General features: G+C 40.3%; 1 protein-coding gene across 46 annotated transcripts in view; it reads right to left on the bottom strand.

Annotated features, from left to right (window-relative positions):
- Positions 1–15,281, bottom strand: part of PAM (peptidylglycine alpha-amidating monooxygenase) — a 323,041-nt gene that overhangs the window by 229,657 nt on the left and 78,103 nt on the right. For 3 of the 46 annotated variants that reach the window (XM_069590205.1, XM_069590217.1, XM_069590224.1), the window contains one exon: positions 8,713–8,861. The exons of the other annotated variants lie outside the window; for them this stretch is intronic. The gene's annotated coding sequence lies outside the window, so the exon portion shown is untranslated. The remainder of the gene's footprint in view (positions 1–8,712; positions 8,862–15,281) is intronic. 46 annotated transcript variants of the gene reach the window in all.

Raw genomic sequence — 15,281 nt, 5'->3', positions numbered from 1 at the left:
TAAAAGCACCTGCCCGCCTGCTAAGTCACTTCAGTTGTGTGCCACTCTCTGCCAGCCTATGGACTATCAGCTCAGTTCAGTTCAGTAGCTCAGTCATGTCTGGCTCTTTGCGACCCCATGGACTATAGTTGGTCACAGAGAAGAGTTCGTCAGGCTCCTCTGTCCATGAGATTCTCCAGGCAAGAATACTGGAGTGGGTTGCCATGTCCTCCTCCACAGGATCTTCCTGACCCAGAGATTGAACCTGTGTCTCTTACGTCTCCTGCATTGGCAGATGGGTGCTTTACCACTAGCCCACCTGGAAGCCCTGTTAAAAGCACTGTTCCTATTAAATCTGTGAGACTCTTTTAGCCTCAGCCTCCATCTTTTTCAAAGCAAAAATACTTAAGTTGCCATGGGCTACAATATTCTTAATTAACAGAAAGAGAATATCATTCAGTAAAATAGACAACGTAACAGGGGCAGTAGACTGGGCCACAATCTTGGCAACCTTGGCATTTGATGGTGTCAAATGACCAGTTAGGATGAGACCTAAGATGATCTAAATGCTCCTTATGACGTGAACCTGATTTCTAGCATTAGCAAATCCCCTACAAAGACCTCTGCCACTCAAGCGTAATGATGGACTTTCCAACGTGTCTTCTCATCAGAGGAATTTCCGGTAATAGGCAAGTCATGGAGAAGGACATATGAGTAGTTATGAGTCTGTATCTAAAAATACTCTGAAAAAAATCAATAAACCATGACAAAGGGGGCCTAATAACACATTTCAGAGCTGGCATGCCACACCCTATATAAAGTCCTGAAGTTCAGTACAGTGACAAATTAAGCCACAAGCCAGCAGATGCTGCAGCTCTTCAACAGAAAGATCTAGCCAAAAGCTAAAAACCATCTCACTCTGGTGACTCCAACCTTCCTGGAGTAAAACACGAAGAAAGAATGCATAACAAGATGATATTAGTCTTACATGAGAAAACAGGGATGTAGGTATAAATAGTTCTGGGCAGGGGTAATACTCAAAACAATTGTACAACAGCTACTACATAGGTACTGATCAATCAGAAGGAAAGCCAGCCGCACAACTATGACAGTCATACCAGTGCATGCCAGCTAGATATAAGCTCTGATTATACACAGAAATATTGGCCGAATAGACTGAAAAAATTTATATATATTGCTAGGTATATAAAAAGAAACTTATACATATTGCAGAATATTGAGCTGGTCCAATGCCAGAGCCCAGAAAGAAGGACTAATTACTCTTCTCTGGATTCTGAGATTTCTAAAGGTAAAATACACATGAACAATCTGTCTACATTTGAATAAAAGATACGGTATATTCAAAATTATTTCTCACAAGTACAATTTTCTAAAAGCTAAAAACTCCTAACTGCTAATTTTTTGCTCTTTAAAGAATACATAGTAAAGATCCAAAAGGGGCAGCTGTTTATATGAATATATTCTCAAATATATTTTCTAAGTCCAGCTAATTTGATTATTAATAGTAATCATTTAAAGCTTAGTTTTTTCTAATGAAATACATAAAGATCAACCGAAATTGGCATACCTGGAAAATGCTTTGCACACATGACTTTTAGCCAGGCTTGGAGTACCCAGGCTCTATCACAAAGATCTCATTTTTCTGTTAGAAAAAACATAGCATGTGCTTTCAGAAAGATCTCATCTTTCTGTTAGAAAAAAACATAGCATGTGCTTTGGTCTCTGAACTGTTATATATCTTGGAATCTCTAAAATAACTCTATGAGGTATGAGTTTATTATTTGTAAATGCAGTTGATTTACTCATACATATTTCAAGCCTAGGGTGAAAGCCATATCTACTTTGGAAATTACATAGCTTCATTCACTTATTTTTAAAAAGCAAACAAAGAAATGAACAACAGTCAACAACTGAGGTCACAGCTGAAGTCCAAACCCAACCATATGCATTTTTATTTTCATCCACTATGAACTAGGGGACTGAACTTACTGAGAGCTTTCCATATGCCAGACATCATTAGACACGATTCAATCTCATGTAAGAGGGTATTTCTAGCCCCACTTCTCAGATGAGAAAACTGAGGCTCAGAAAGGCTAAGTATTAACTTACCCTAGACAGTCAGAGAGTGGATAGTAAATCAGAGCTCCAGTGCTGAAATCAGTGTTCCCCAGGTTGCACTCCCTGGTTGCCACAGCACAGACACAACCGACATTCAAAGTTATGACCAGACATCATCAAGACAAGGTAAACACAGAGTCAGTAAAATACATCCAAGAAAAAAGGGTGATAAATAGAACATTTTAGAAAAAAAAATTGAGACTTTTTCTAAATTATTCAGTGTAGTCTGAGCAGTTCTTATATTAAACTCATACTGACCTTCAAAAGATATGTAATTTATATTTTACATTCCATTGAATCCTAGCTACAGAAAAGTATGCTTCATAAAAACAGACTCGGGATGTTTCAAATTTACAGACGTTTTCTAAAATTAGTAATATTTATTCAAAATGTTCATTATTGATATTAGGATATAATTTAAAATAAGAGAATGAGAGTAATAGAATATAATCAGGAAGGTGTCTGAAAACATGTTTACTAATATTTTATGTTTTTATTTTCTAAGGCTCATAACGTTTCAACCTACCTATATCACCATTCCAGGGATTAACAGCTGGCTTGTTGAAAGAGGACAGAAAAGAAAAGAACAGACTGGTTCTTGACTTTCACGCCTTTTGTAATGAATTCCAACCGAACAAATTGCCTCAGAACATTTTTAATTATCAAGGGATATATTTAAACTGAAAATATCTCAGCATATTTTTCTTTTAAAAGTAGGGAAAAAATTAAGGACATTAAAAGGAGAATTTTTCATGTACTGTTGACTGGGGTAGGAAAGCATCATTACTGTCCTCTTAAATTCAGGTACCATCACATTCCCTCAATGACACCAACATCAAAGAAAAAAGACGAGGAGCAGCTGAAGTTTTTCAAGACGGAATACTTCCGGCTGAAGCCTTTGGAGTTTCTAATCAGGACGACAGAAAGAGGTCCAAGGTCTGTGTTTTCCATTCCAAGAGTGTCAGTTACAAGGTAAAACTTGTTCAGGAGCATAGGATTACTAGCTAGAACATTTAGAAACAAATTTGTATCCTCAAGGATTAAAGTCCCAACAGAGTGCGAACCCCATTACCTCAGGAAAAAGGTTTGAGGCTGACTCTTCAAATGGATTCTAAGAGGTAAAGTAATCGCTGCTGCATCTCAAATACGTTCTCTAGAGAGAGCATGAGCAACCCACAGGGCCCTCAAAGGTTTTTTTCCTCTCAAAATTAAAAAACAACAACCCCCAAACCTGAGAGTATCCTAGACACCCATTCCTTCTTAGTCTTTTATATCAGAAACTTAAAACACTACATATTGAGGGGACATTATTTGTTTAGGAAGCAAATTTCTCATTCTACATACCGTTTAAGAGTTATGGGAAATTTACGGGAAAGTAAGCAGAGTACCAGGTTTTCAAGTAAAAATAAACATCTGTTGGGATAGACTTAGAATAACTTTAAACAAAATTCTGTCATTATTTTAAATCCCTCAGTTCAGTTCAGTTCAGGTGCTCAGTCCTGTCTGACTCTTTGTGACCCCGTGAATCACAGCATGCCAGGCCTCCCTGTCCATCACCAGCTCCCAGAGTTCACTCCAACTCATGTCCATTGAGTCGGTGATGCCATCTAGCCATCTCATCCTCAGTTGTCCCCTTCTCCTCCTGCCTCCAATCCCTCCCAGCATCAGAGTCTTTTCCAATGAATCAACTCATCGCATGAGGTGGCCAAAGTATTGGAGTTTCAGCTTGAGCATCAGTCCTTCCAAAGAAATTCCAGGACTGATCTTTAGAATGGACTGGTTGGATCTCCTTGCAGTCCAAAGGACTCTCAAGAGTCTTCTCCAACACCACAGTTCAAAAGCATCAATTCTTCGGCGTTCAGCTTTCTTCACAGTCCAACTTTCACATCTATACATGATCACTGGAAAAACCATAGCTTTGACTGGATGGACCTTTGTTGGCAAAGTAATGACTCTGCTTTTGAATATGCTATCTAGATTGGTCATAACGTTCCTTTCAAGGAGTAAGCGTCTTTTAATTTCATGGCTGCAATCACCTCTTCAGTGATTTCGGAGCCCCCAAAAAATAAAGTCTGACACTGCTTCCCCATCTATTTCCCATGAAGTGATGGGACCAGATGCTATGACCCCTGATGCTGCTGCTGCTGCTAAGTCGCTTCAGTTGTGTCCGACTCTGTGCGAGCCCAGAGACGACAGCTCACCAGGCTCCCCCGTCCCTGGGATTCTCCAGGCAAGAACACTGGAGTGGGTTGCCATCTCCTCCAATGCATGAAAGTGAAAAGTGAAAGTGAAGTCGCTCAGTCGTGTCCAACTCTTAGTGACCCCATGGACTGCAGCCTACCAGGCTCCTCCGTCCATGGGATTTTCCAGGCAAGAGTACTGGTGTGGGGTGCCATTGCCTTCTCCGGCCATAATCCCTAGACTATACTAAATATAGTCACAGAGAGTTAGTTAAAAAAAAAAAAAAGGTAACCGCAACTAACATCTTTTGAGCTGCTCCTCTACAACAATCAATCTGCAAACATTGTGTACTTATCCTCATTTTAAATTTTGGAAAATAAAATTTTACAGATTAGGTAATTTATCCAAAAATACAAGCCAGAAAGTGATAGAGTCAGCATTCAAACCCAGGTTTTACAATGCACAAATAACTCTTATAAATTAGCTCATATATGTCTTATAATACTTCAATACTAGAAAATAGAGTTATTCTCATATGTACTCTGATTACTGGTGGTGAAATTGAAACTGAAAGAGGTTCCACAACTTGACAGGTTCACACAGTCTGTTCTCCTGGAGCTTGAACTCCAGGCCAGTGCCATATAAATCCACATTAAATGGTCTTTCCAGTACAGAATGCTAACATTAAAATCTGGTATTTGATAGGTTATCTTATACATAAGCAAACAGTAAATGGTCAGGTTCTTAGGAAGACTGCTTGCTATTGATTCTCTTCTGAGCCTGTTGTCTTGAACTACTGATAATCTGTTTGATTTGTTCAGTTCAGTTCAGTCGCTCAGTCATGTCCAATTCTTTGCGACCCTATGAACTGCAGCACCCCAGGCCTCCCTGTCCATCACCAACTCCCAGGGTCCACCCAAACTCATGTCCATTGATTCGGCGGTGCCATCCAACCATCTCATCCTCTGTCCTCCCCTTCTCCTCCTGCCTCCAATCTTTCCCAGCATCAGGGTCTCTTCAAATGAGTCAGCTCTTCTCGTGAGGTGGCCAAAGTGTTGGAGTCTCAGCTTCAACATCAGTCCTTCCAATGAACACCCAGGACTGATCTCCTTTAGGATGGACTGGCTGGATCTCCTTGTAGTCCAAGGGACTCTCAAGAGTCTTCTCCAACACCACAGTTCAAAAGCATCAATTCTTTGGCACTCAGCTTTCTTTATAGTTCAACTCTCGCATCCATACATGCCCACAGGAAAAACCATAGCCCTGACTAGACGGACCTCTATTGACAAAGTAATATCTCTGCTTTTTAATATGCTGTCTAGGTTGGTCATAACTTTCCTTCCAAGGAGTAAGTGTCTTTTAATTTCATGGCTGCAGTCACCATCTGCAGTGATTTTGGAGTCCAGAAAAATAGTCAGCCACTGTTTCCACTGTTTCCCCATCTATTTGCCATGAAGTGATGGGACCAGATGCCATGATCTTCGTTTTCTGAATGTTGAGTTTTAAGCCAACTTTTTCACTCTCCTCTTTCACTTTCATCAAGAGGCTTTTTAGCTCCTCTTCACTTTCTGCCATAAGGGTGGTGTCATCTGCATATCTGAGGTTATTGATATTTCCCCCAGCAATCTTGATTCCAGCTTGTGCTTCATCCAGCCCAGTGTTTCTCATAATATACTCTGCATATTAGTTAAATAAGCAGGGTGACAATATACAGCCTTGATGTACTCCTTTTCCTTTTCCTATTTGGAACCAGTCTGTTGTTCCATTCCAGTTCTAACTATTGCTTCCTGACCTGCATACAGGTTTCTCAAGAGGCAGGTCAGGTGATCTGGTATTCCCATATCTTTCAGAATTTTCCACTGTTTATTTGATTTGGGTAACATTTACTTTCCCACTGCAAGCATAGATCTAAAACTTGAAATCCTGAAGGAATGATGACTTTATTAGAGAATCCAAAACCACTCACGTCTAGGGAGATCCACTACCCAAAATTTCTTCTAAGGAGTTCTGAAAGGAAATGTTTGATGAGGAGAATAAAACTATAAGCCAATCAATGCACATATATGAAAATAGCTTAAATTAAGGTTCTTTTTTTTCCTGGTCATTTCCACACAAGGCTGACACATTACAGGCCAGGAGTCGGCAGGTCTGCCACTGAGCACTGATGCTCAGTAAAAAGGCATTTCCTCTCCAGTTGCAAGTCTTTTCCATATTAGAACATCCTCACAGGCCAGTCCTCAAACTGGAGACCGACCTCAGGAGTGGATGACTTCCTATTTCCTGACCATTCAGTATCCTTCAGGGTCTCCTGAAGTCTAATTTGGCATCTAGACATGGGTCTTTAGATCTTGCAACAATATGCTAACTACATGGGTTAAAACACAAAAATGTCTAGAGAGAATCCTTACTCCAGAAAGTTTACATTCCTTACGATGAAAAAAATGAGGTCAAAGGAGCTCATGAATTTTTAAGTGATTTATTTCTGTGCTCATAAAACTAATTAGAAAACGCTGTCACCTGTATTTAACACTGCTTTGAAGCCTCTTTCTTTACCTCACTGGGGGAAAAAAATAATTCTTAGCAAGTATTAAGCAGGAAGCATAAAAATTTTCACAAATGGAGTGGTTAGAATAAAAGAACAAAAAGAATAACAGGAAAAGTCACCAGATGCCAGCTATCACAGTTATACATGCTACCAATCAATTATACTAAGCCTTTTAATATTGTAAGCACTGGGGAAATATTTAAAGACAAAAACTTGGAGATTCTACTTTTGGTGTGAGGGGTTTAAACACATAATGACTATTTCAGGGACTATTACAAATGAAAACTTCCATTCGTACACCGAATGAATAAAATAAAGCCACAGAGCTATAAAATTTACATTATAAAAGCCTAGTCTCCAAAGGTTTATTAAAATGTTACATGAATAAATACTGTGCTATGCTTAGTCGCTCAGTCGTTGTGTCTGACTCTTTTGAGACCCCATGGACTGTACACCCCAGGCTCCTCTGTCCATGGAATTCTCCAGTGAAGAATATTGGAGTGGGTTGCCATGCCCTTCTCCAGGGGATCTGCCCAATCCAGGGATTGAACCCAAGTCTCCTGCATTGCAGGCAGATTTTTTTTTTTTTTTTTACCATCAGAGCCAAATACTACAGATTTGGAAGTGTTTGCAAAATCCTCCTCCAATGGGATATTTCTTTCATTTCATATACTAAGCTAGACCAACCTAGACAGCATATTAAAAAGCAGAGACATCACTTTGCCAACAAAGGCTCATCTAGTAAAAGCTATGGTTTTTCCAGTAGTCATGTATGGATGTGAGAGTTGGATTATAAAGAAAGCTGAGCGCCAAAGAATTGATGCTTTTTAACTGTGGTGCTGGAGAAGACTCTTGAGTGTCCCTTGGACTGCAAGGAGATCCAACCTGTCCATCGAAAAGGAAATCAGTCTTGAATATTCATTGGAAGGACTGATGCTGAAGCTGAAGCTCCAATACTTTGGCCACCTGACTCAAAGAACTCACTCATTAGAAAAGACCCTGATGCTGGGAAAGATTGAAGGCAGGAGGAGAAGGGGATGACAGAGGATGAGATGGTTGGATGGCATCACTGACTTGATGGACATGAGTTTGGGTGGACTCTGGGAGTTGGTGATGGATAGGGAGGCCTGGCATGCTGCAGTCCATGGGGTCGCAAAGAGCTGGACACGACTGAGCAACTGAACTGAACTGAACTGAACTGAAATGAACTATGCTCATGAACACTTGCTTCTGATTTTTCCTAAATATTTATGAATAACAGTCTCTCATTCAACAGCAATGTTCTTGGCACAGCTCTTCTTCCAGATGCAGCATCCAGTATGGTCTTGAATTAAGGATCAAGTGGCATCCTGAGTGCTGCTTCCCTCAACCATCTGCTAGCTTTGTGGGGTTTTAACAAACCAAATGTCATTTTAAATGTTTCCAGTGCTCCTAACCACAATAAAATAACTGTTAAGTAAAATTAACTTAAGGCTTAGTAAACTAGAAACACACACAAAAGAGAGAGAATAATGAAAGCTCATTCCTCCTTAAGAGAGAAGGAGGTGGAACTGATATCTTTTGCATGGTCAGAGTCTATCCGAGATACAGTCAGTCCCTTCTTGCGGCTGTGTTATCACAAGGCCAGAAACTGCTTTACAAATTAAATGTGAGGACAGGTCCATTAAAAGCGAGTAAGCATGGGATCTTAGGGTTTATAGTAAACTTAATCTCAGGACTACCAGAGTTCAGAGATTCCTTCTAGGTTAGTTTCCATTTCATCCTTCATACCCATTTTTTTGGAAAACAGGCCCATGGGAAAGAGAGGATCCAAACTCTATAAATCTTAGTCCAGGGTGCCCTAAGATTACTTGACTTTAATTGCTCACCCTGACTGTAGCTTGACATCTGCTCCAGTGTTCCTTCCAGGAAGCAAGTCACAGATGCAAGAAGGCTGAACCAATCCGTTTCTCAGTCTTGCGTGTCTAATTACTTCCCACCCAAGGTCAACATGACAATCAGATACTCAAAATGAAACCTATTAAGGAGAAAAAGTATTTTAACCTCAGATTAGTACTTTTTAATATTGGGGGTGTAATATACCATTCATCCCTACTTTGTTTTAAAAAATTATTTTAATTCTCTTCTAACTTTTCTTCCTTCCAGTGTAGTAGGACTTTATAGCAATTTGTGACTCTATTTCAACTCAGCATTGCTAAGCAAACATTGTTATTTTATTCGTGCCTATAACAAACTGTGATACTGTTAAAATTCTCCGCTTTGGTGATAAAATTTTTAAATGCGGAGGATCTAGGAATTCTGAGTAGCTTTTTAAAAATATTTTCTGTCTTCTCTGTGACTCTAACCTTCATTCAATTCTTCTCTTCCTCAATTTTTCTATTTCAAAGAGATAACTTTTGAGAATGTTTGGTTCTAAATATTATACAATTCTATAAAAATAACTTCTATCACATCTATTTGGAAAATTTTAAATATTCATTATTCAGAAATTTTGTAAGATTGGCAGTGGGAAAAGAGCAAGCAATTGGCTAGGGGGAAACCATAAATTTGGATTTCTAGTGTTACCCTCAAATTCCATTACATATTCAGGCACCATACTTTGTAACTATGTTAACAGGAGTCTAACGAATTTAATGTAAACATTTATAATATGTTGCAGCTTTGTAATCTAACTTTGGCATTTAGATTTTAATAGTCCAGGATTCTTTAAAAATGTAAGTGATGCTCTGTTTCTCTTCATTTGAAAGAACTTGGTGTTAATATCCATTTGGGAATTCATTAATCTTGAGGCTTAGAACCTAATCTGGCCTCCCATCAAACTATACTATAAAGAATCAAGAATTTGAAATGATACTGTACAAAGAACACTGGCAACATGTTTTTTTTTTTCTTTATGAAGTTTTCTAATCCCATCCCTTTATTCCCATGACTTTAGACACTGCTACTGCTGCTGCTGCTGCTAAGTCGCTTCAGTCGTGGCTGGCTCTGTGCGACCCCATAGATGGCAGCCCACCAGGCTCCCCCATCCCTGGGATTCTCCAGGCAAGAACATTGGAGTGGGTTGCCTTTTCCTTCTCCAATCCATGAAAGTGAAAAGTGAAAGTGAAGTCGCTCAGCCGTGTCCAACTCTTAGCGACCCCATGGACTGCAGCCCACCAGGCTCCTCCGTCCATGGGACTGTCCAGGCAAGAGCACTGGAGGGGGGTGCCATTGTCTTCTCCGAGACACCACTACTACCATTGTCTATTTGTGCTCTATCAACACTCTTAGGTTAGATACCCCTAATTATCAAAACCAGTACAAATTAAACCACTAAACCTTTTGGCCAGCTTGGAGTTAGCTCTCCTGGGAGACAGGGTTATAATCACATAAGTTACTGAGCCTCAATCCTCCTCATTCTTGCCTGCCTAAGGAAATGGATCCAGCCTACCTTTACCTGCTGGAGAATGGGAAGTCAGGCACTGCCTTCCAGGACCAAACCACGGTCCACCCTGCCCACCTCAGTTTTATCTGCCACATCCCAATTCCTCATACCCTATGCCACTGTTTTGGGCTTCCCTGGTAGCTCAGCAGGTGAAAAAAAAAAAAAAAAACAAACAAACAAACAAAAAAACCTGCATGCAGTGCAGGAGAACCCAGTTCAATTCCTGGGTCAGGAAGATCCCCTGGAGAAGGGATAGGCTGGACTTCCCTTGTGGCTCAGATGGTAAAGAATCTGCCAGCAATGTGGGAGACCTGGGTTCAATCCCTGGATTGGGAAGATCCCCTGGAGGAGGGCATGGCAACCCATTCCCATACTCTTGCCTGGAGAATCCCCTGGACAGAGGAGCCTGGTAGGAGTCCATAGGGTCGCAAAAAGTCAGACATGACTGAGCAACTAAGCACAGCACAGCAGACCACTGCTTCCGTTTCTGTTCTCACCCTCACTCTCTAGGGCCAGTCTGCCTTTCGAATTTGGAAGTAAGCAACACTGAGAATGAACTTGTAAGAGTTTAGGGGACTGAGGAGAAAAAGAATGCCCAAAATAATCAACATTAAATCAGAATGGCCCAAAATGAATTCAAACAAGCGAAGCCGCGATTCGTCAACTATGTCAACGGCATTGGGATAGTATAGAACGGAAGGGACATCACAAGCAATGCAGAAAATGATCAGCCCTCCCTTATCTTACACTTCTTAACAAACTTAATACTTCATGTTTTAAAAACATTTATTTATTTGACTATGCCAGGTCTCAGCTGGTTGGGGCAAGAGAACTCTTAAGTTACAGCATGTGGGATCTATGAATAATTTCCTTACTAGGGATCGAACCTAGGCCCCCTGCACTGGGAGCATGGAGTCTTAGCCACGGGACCATCAGGGAAGGCCAAATATTTCATTATTTAGGATGAGCATTATTCCAGCTTCTTACGTCTCTTCTCCTTCCTTCAATCTTTCCATCTCGTTTAATGCAGGACATTTTAGTATAATGCATTTTAATTATATTATATTCCAATACTGGTGTCACCTAACACAGCAGATCATACATGGCCAATCACTCTTTTAACTTTTAGACAGGATATAACAAAAGAATCCGTTTCAAGCACCATCACTCTTAATTTGCTCTCTGCATCCCCGGATAAATTAGCTGACCACCAGGGTGACAGGAGGCAGTAAAATAACTGTTCAAGACTTTTAACAAAGACAAGAATTTTACATAAGAAAGAACCAAGGAAAATTTTTAATGAGTACTCAAAAGTATACTAACATATCTCTATACAAAAAGGATGTTAAAAAGTAGGTGAATTATTAATTGATTAAACAGAAAAACATGTAGCATGCTGAAGCACAAATAGTGAAATAAACTCAAGGGTTCTGTGTAACTAATATTTATGAAGTGCTAGCTATGTGCCAAGAACTGTCTAGATGGGTAAGCTTCACACAGTCACTGCCAGATTTGAAAAAAGAAAGAAACTAAGAAGGGTCATTTGAAGAAATGGCAGCAGCTAATTTTAAAAAAAGAAAAAAGGAAGGACAAAGGAAAATGTGATGCAATTTTTAAAAGACTTTTAAAAGGAAAAAGAAAAATAAAAAAAATCTCAAACGTATTTCATGAAACAAAAATATTTAAGGAGGTGGGAGGGGGGTTCATGTTTGGGAACGCATGTACACCCGTGGTGGATTCATGTCAATGTATGGCAAAACCAATACAGTATTGTAAAGTAAAATAAAGTAAAAATAAAAATTAAAAAAATATATTTAAGGAAGCAAAATAATAGTTTACACATATAAACCAGCCTCTGTTACTGGGCTTGACCAGCTTCCTAATGTAGCACCTCCCGAGAACTTTTAGCCCTTATGTATCATTATATATTTTTTTGCTTTGCTTTATTTTTGAGTGTGCTTTATTTCTAATGCACACCTTAGATATACAGTTTAATGAGCAACCACCATATCAGCAAGCAACTTCCACTCCGATCAATCTCCACATCCGCATGGGCAACCTCTATTCATATTTCTTTCAACAGATGTCAGCTCTTCCCTATATTTAACTGTTTACATGCATTTCTCATGTCTGCTCAGATAGAATATTAACCCCTTATCACCAGCAACGTTGTTTTCAGAATTGGTAGGGACTCTAGAACTTTTAACCCAGTTCCCTCCTTTCCCACAAGGAAATATAGAAACCAGAGCAAGTTAATGTAAGACCTGGGACTTAGACAGGGAAACGCCCTTTCAGACCTGTGCGCCTTCCATCATATTTGAAGGAGGAGGTTCGGTTTTGGACACCTCATTCCATACCTAGTCCGGGTGTTCAGAAATCCTTTTATTGGAAAAAAAATTAATGAAGGGAAACTTGTGTTCCACTTGGGAATATTCTTCATTACCTGTCTCTCAGCTGCCCATTGGCCTTCAGAATAGACATAGGCGAAAAGTGAAAGAAAGTGAAGTCGCTCAGTCGTGTCCAACTCTTTGCAACCCCAAGGACTGTAGCCTGCCAGGCTTCTCTGTCCATGGGATTTTCCAGGCAGGAGTGCTGGAATGGGTTGCCATTGCCTTCTCCAGGGGATCTTCCTGACCCAGGGATCGAACCCAGGTCTCCCGCATTGTGGGCAGACACGTTACCCTCTGAGCCACCAGGGAAGCCCATAGACACAGGTTAGAGGGGCACAGAGTGGCATGAGGTGGCGGGAGCTGACGGGCAAGCCTGGCAGGCAGTCTGTGTGCCAGCAAGTGGGCGCTGTGCCAGGGAAGCTGAGCATAAACAGGCTCTCCCCACCCAGCCTCTCTGCACTGTAGCTGCCCTTCTCAGCTCCTTGACCCCTTTTTATTTTAATGTCTCCCCTGGAGGCGGTCTTTCTCAGCCTCTGTGGCCCCTTTCTTGGCTTTAATCCAGCGGGGTTGGGGGTAGAGGGGACACTTCACTCTTTACACTCAGGGCAATTCTAGGAGCTGCGTGGGTTGAAACAGCGCTGGAATTGCACTCATCTGGAGTCAGCCTGTCTAGAGGAACCCCAACCCTTCTACTGATTTAAGTGAGTTATTTTAGGTAGTTTCCTCATTTGCAAAATAAGCTGAGGAGGAAATGAGGATGTATTTTGAAAAGCGACAGACACACAGTAGTGAAGTGAAGTGAAAGTCGCTCAGTCGTGTCCAGCTCTTTGCAACCCCATGGACTATACAGGCCATGGAATTCTCCAGGCCAGAATGCTGGGCTGAGCAGCCTTTCCCTTCTCCAGGGGATCTTCCCAACCCAGGGATCGAACCCAGGTCTCCTGCATTGCAGGAGGATTCTTTACCAGCTGAGCCACCAGGGAAGCCCAGATACACAGTAAGTACTCAATAAATGTTAGTTATTATCCAAATGACACTGGATAAAGTTCTCTAGGGATCCATATTATATCAGTTCAGTTCAGTCGCTCAGTCATGTCCAACTCTTTTTGACCCCATGAACCACAAGCACCCCAGGCCTCCCTGTCCATCACCAACTTTTGGAGTCCACCCAAACTCATGTCCTTGAGTCAGTGATGCTATCCAACCATCTCATCCTCTGTCGTCCCCTTCTCCTCCTGCCTTCAATCTTTCCCAGCATCAGGGTCTTTTCAAATGAGTCAACTCTTTGCATCAGGTGGCCAAAGTATTGGAATTTCAGCTTCAAAATTAGTCTTTCCAATGAACACCCAGGACTGATGTTCTTTAGGATGGACTGGTTGGATCTCCTTGCAGTCCACAGGACTCTCAAGAGTCTTCTCCAACACCGCAGTTCAAAAGCGTCAATTCTATTTGTATTAAACAATCATAATATAAGAAGGGTGTATACGAATGCAAAACTATACAGCAAATGTTGACACAATAAAACTGTCACAGAAAGAAGAAACAGGTTGGGGAAGAAGACACAGAAAGTTAGAGCAGGAGAACCAAGTGAATGAGCGGATATATTTATGTGCTTGTCGTCAGGGGCTCCTCTTGATTTGGGAACTCCCTTATTCGAACTTCTGCAGTGCCCTGTTTATGGGACACATCCTAGTCTGTTGTATGAAAATTAGTCATAGCCTTCCCCTCAGGAGAATGTAGACATCGTAGGATAAATGTTTACCAAATAAACTGAAATGCATTTCAAATAAAGTTAAAATTCTTTCTTCCCAACCCCATTCCTTACCTTGAAAAGTTCCAAGCTTAAATAGAGGTGATTACATATGCAAACAAAATAAGAAGCTAATTCAAAGTTTATCTTTAGAGATTTCTGGCACTAGGAGATGATACATTTCTATGCATTCGTAATTATTTTCCTTCTTTGCTGTTGGTTCACCTTCAAAATTCATCCTATTTTTCACTTCACGTGGAATGATAAGCTTCATAAATTCATCTTAAAATTCTTGCCAAAGTCCCAAGTCACTCCTGCCCTTTACCATAACTGTGTTTCCAAAGAAACCAAAGGCAGTGAGTGTATTCCAGGGTTCTTCAGAATGCTTCTGAATCTAATTCCTTCATTCTTTGCTCTAACATTCTGGAAGGAACGGTCGTATTCATTCAGTTTCCCACATAAGTACTCCATAACATATTTTGCATCTTGGCAGTCATAACTATGTATCCATTTGGACAGAAAAGTTTTCCATTAATTAATTATATAAACAATTCATGTTTTATGCTTAATAAATGTGTATTCCTCATAACTCTAAACTATATGTTTGCACAAGTACACATTTCAAAACACATTTCTAGGAGAAATAAAATAATTATCTCTTTCTTCTTGTTAAAAAGCCATTCTTCCCATGTTTCCAATATCCTGAATGTATGCTTTTCCACAAAATAATCAACCTACATCCACTTATTTGCACAAAACTGAATGAACCTAAACTTCTATCTAATTCTTATCCTGATATTTAAATAAAGAAGTAATTTCCCACAGTAATAAAGAACTATTTCCAAAAGTAATAAATATAAAAAAATGTCTAAG

Source organism: Ovis canadensis, chromosome 5, assembly GCF_042477335.2.
Source record: "Ovis canadensis isolate MfBH-ARS-UI-01 breed Bighorn chromosome 5, ARS-UI_OviCan_v2, whole genome shotgun sequence".
NCBI lineage: Eukaryota > Metazoa > Chordata > Mammalia > Artiodactyla > Bovidae > Ovis > Ovis canadensis.
This window is presented reverse-complemented; position numbering and strand designations above follow the sequence as displayed.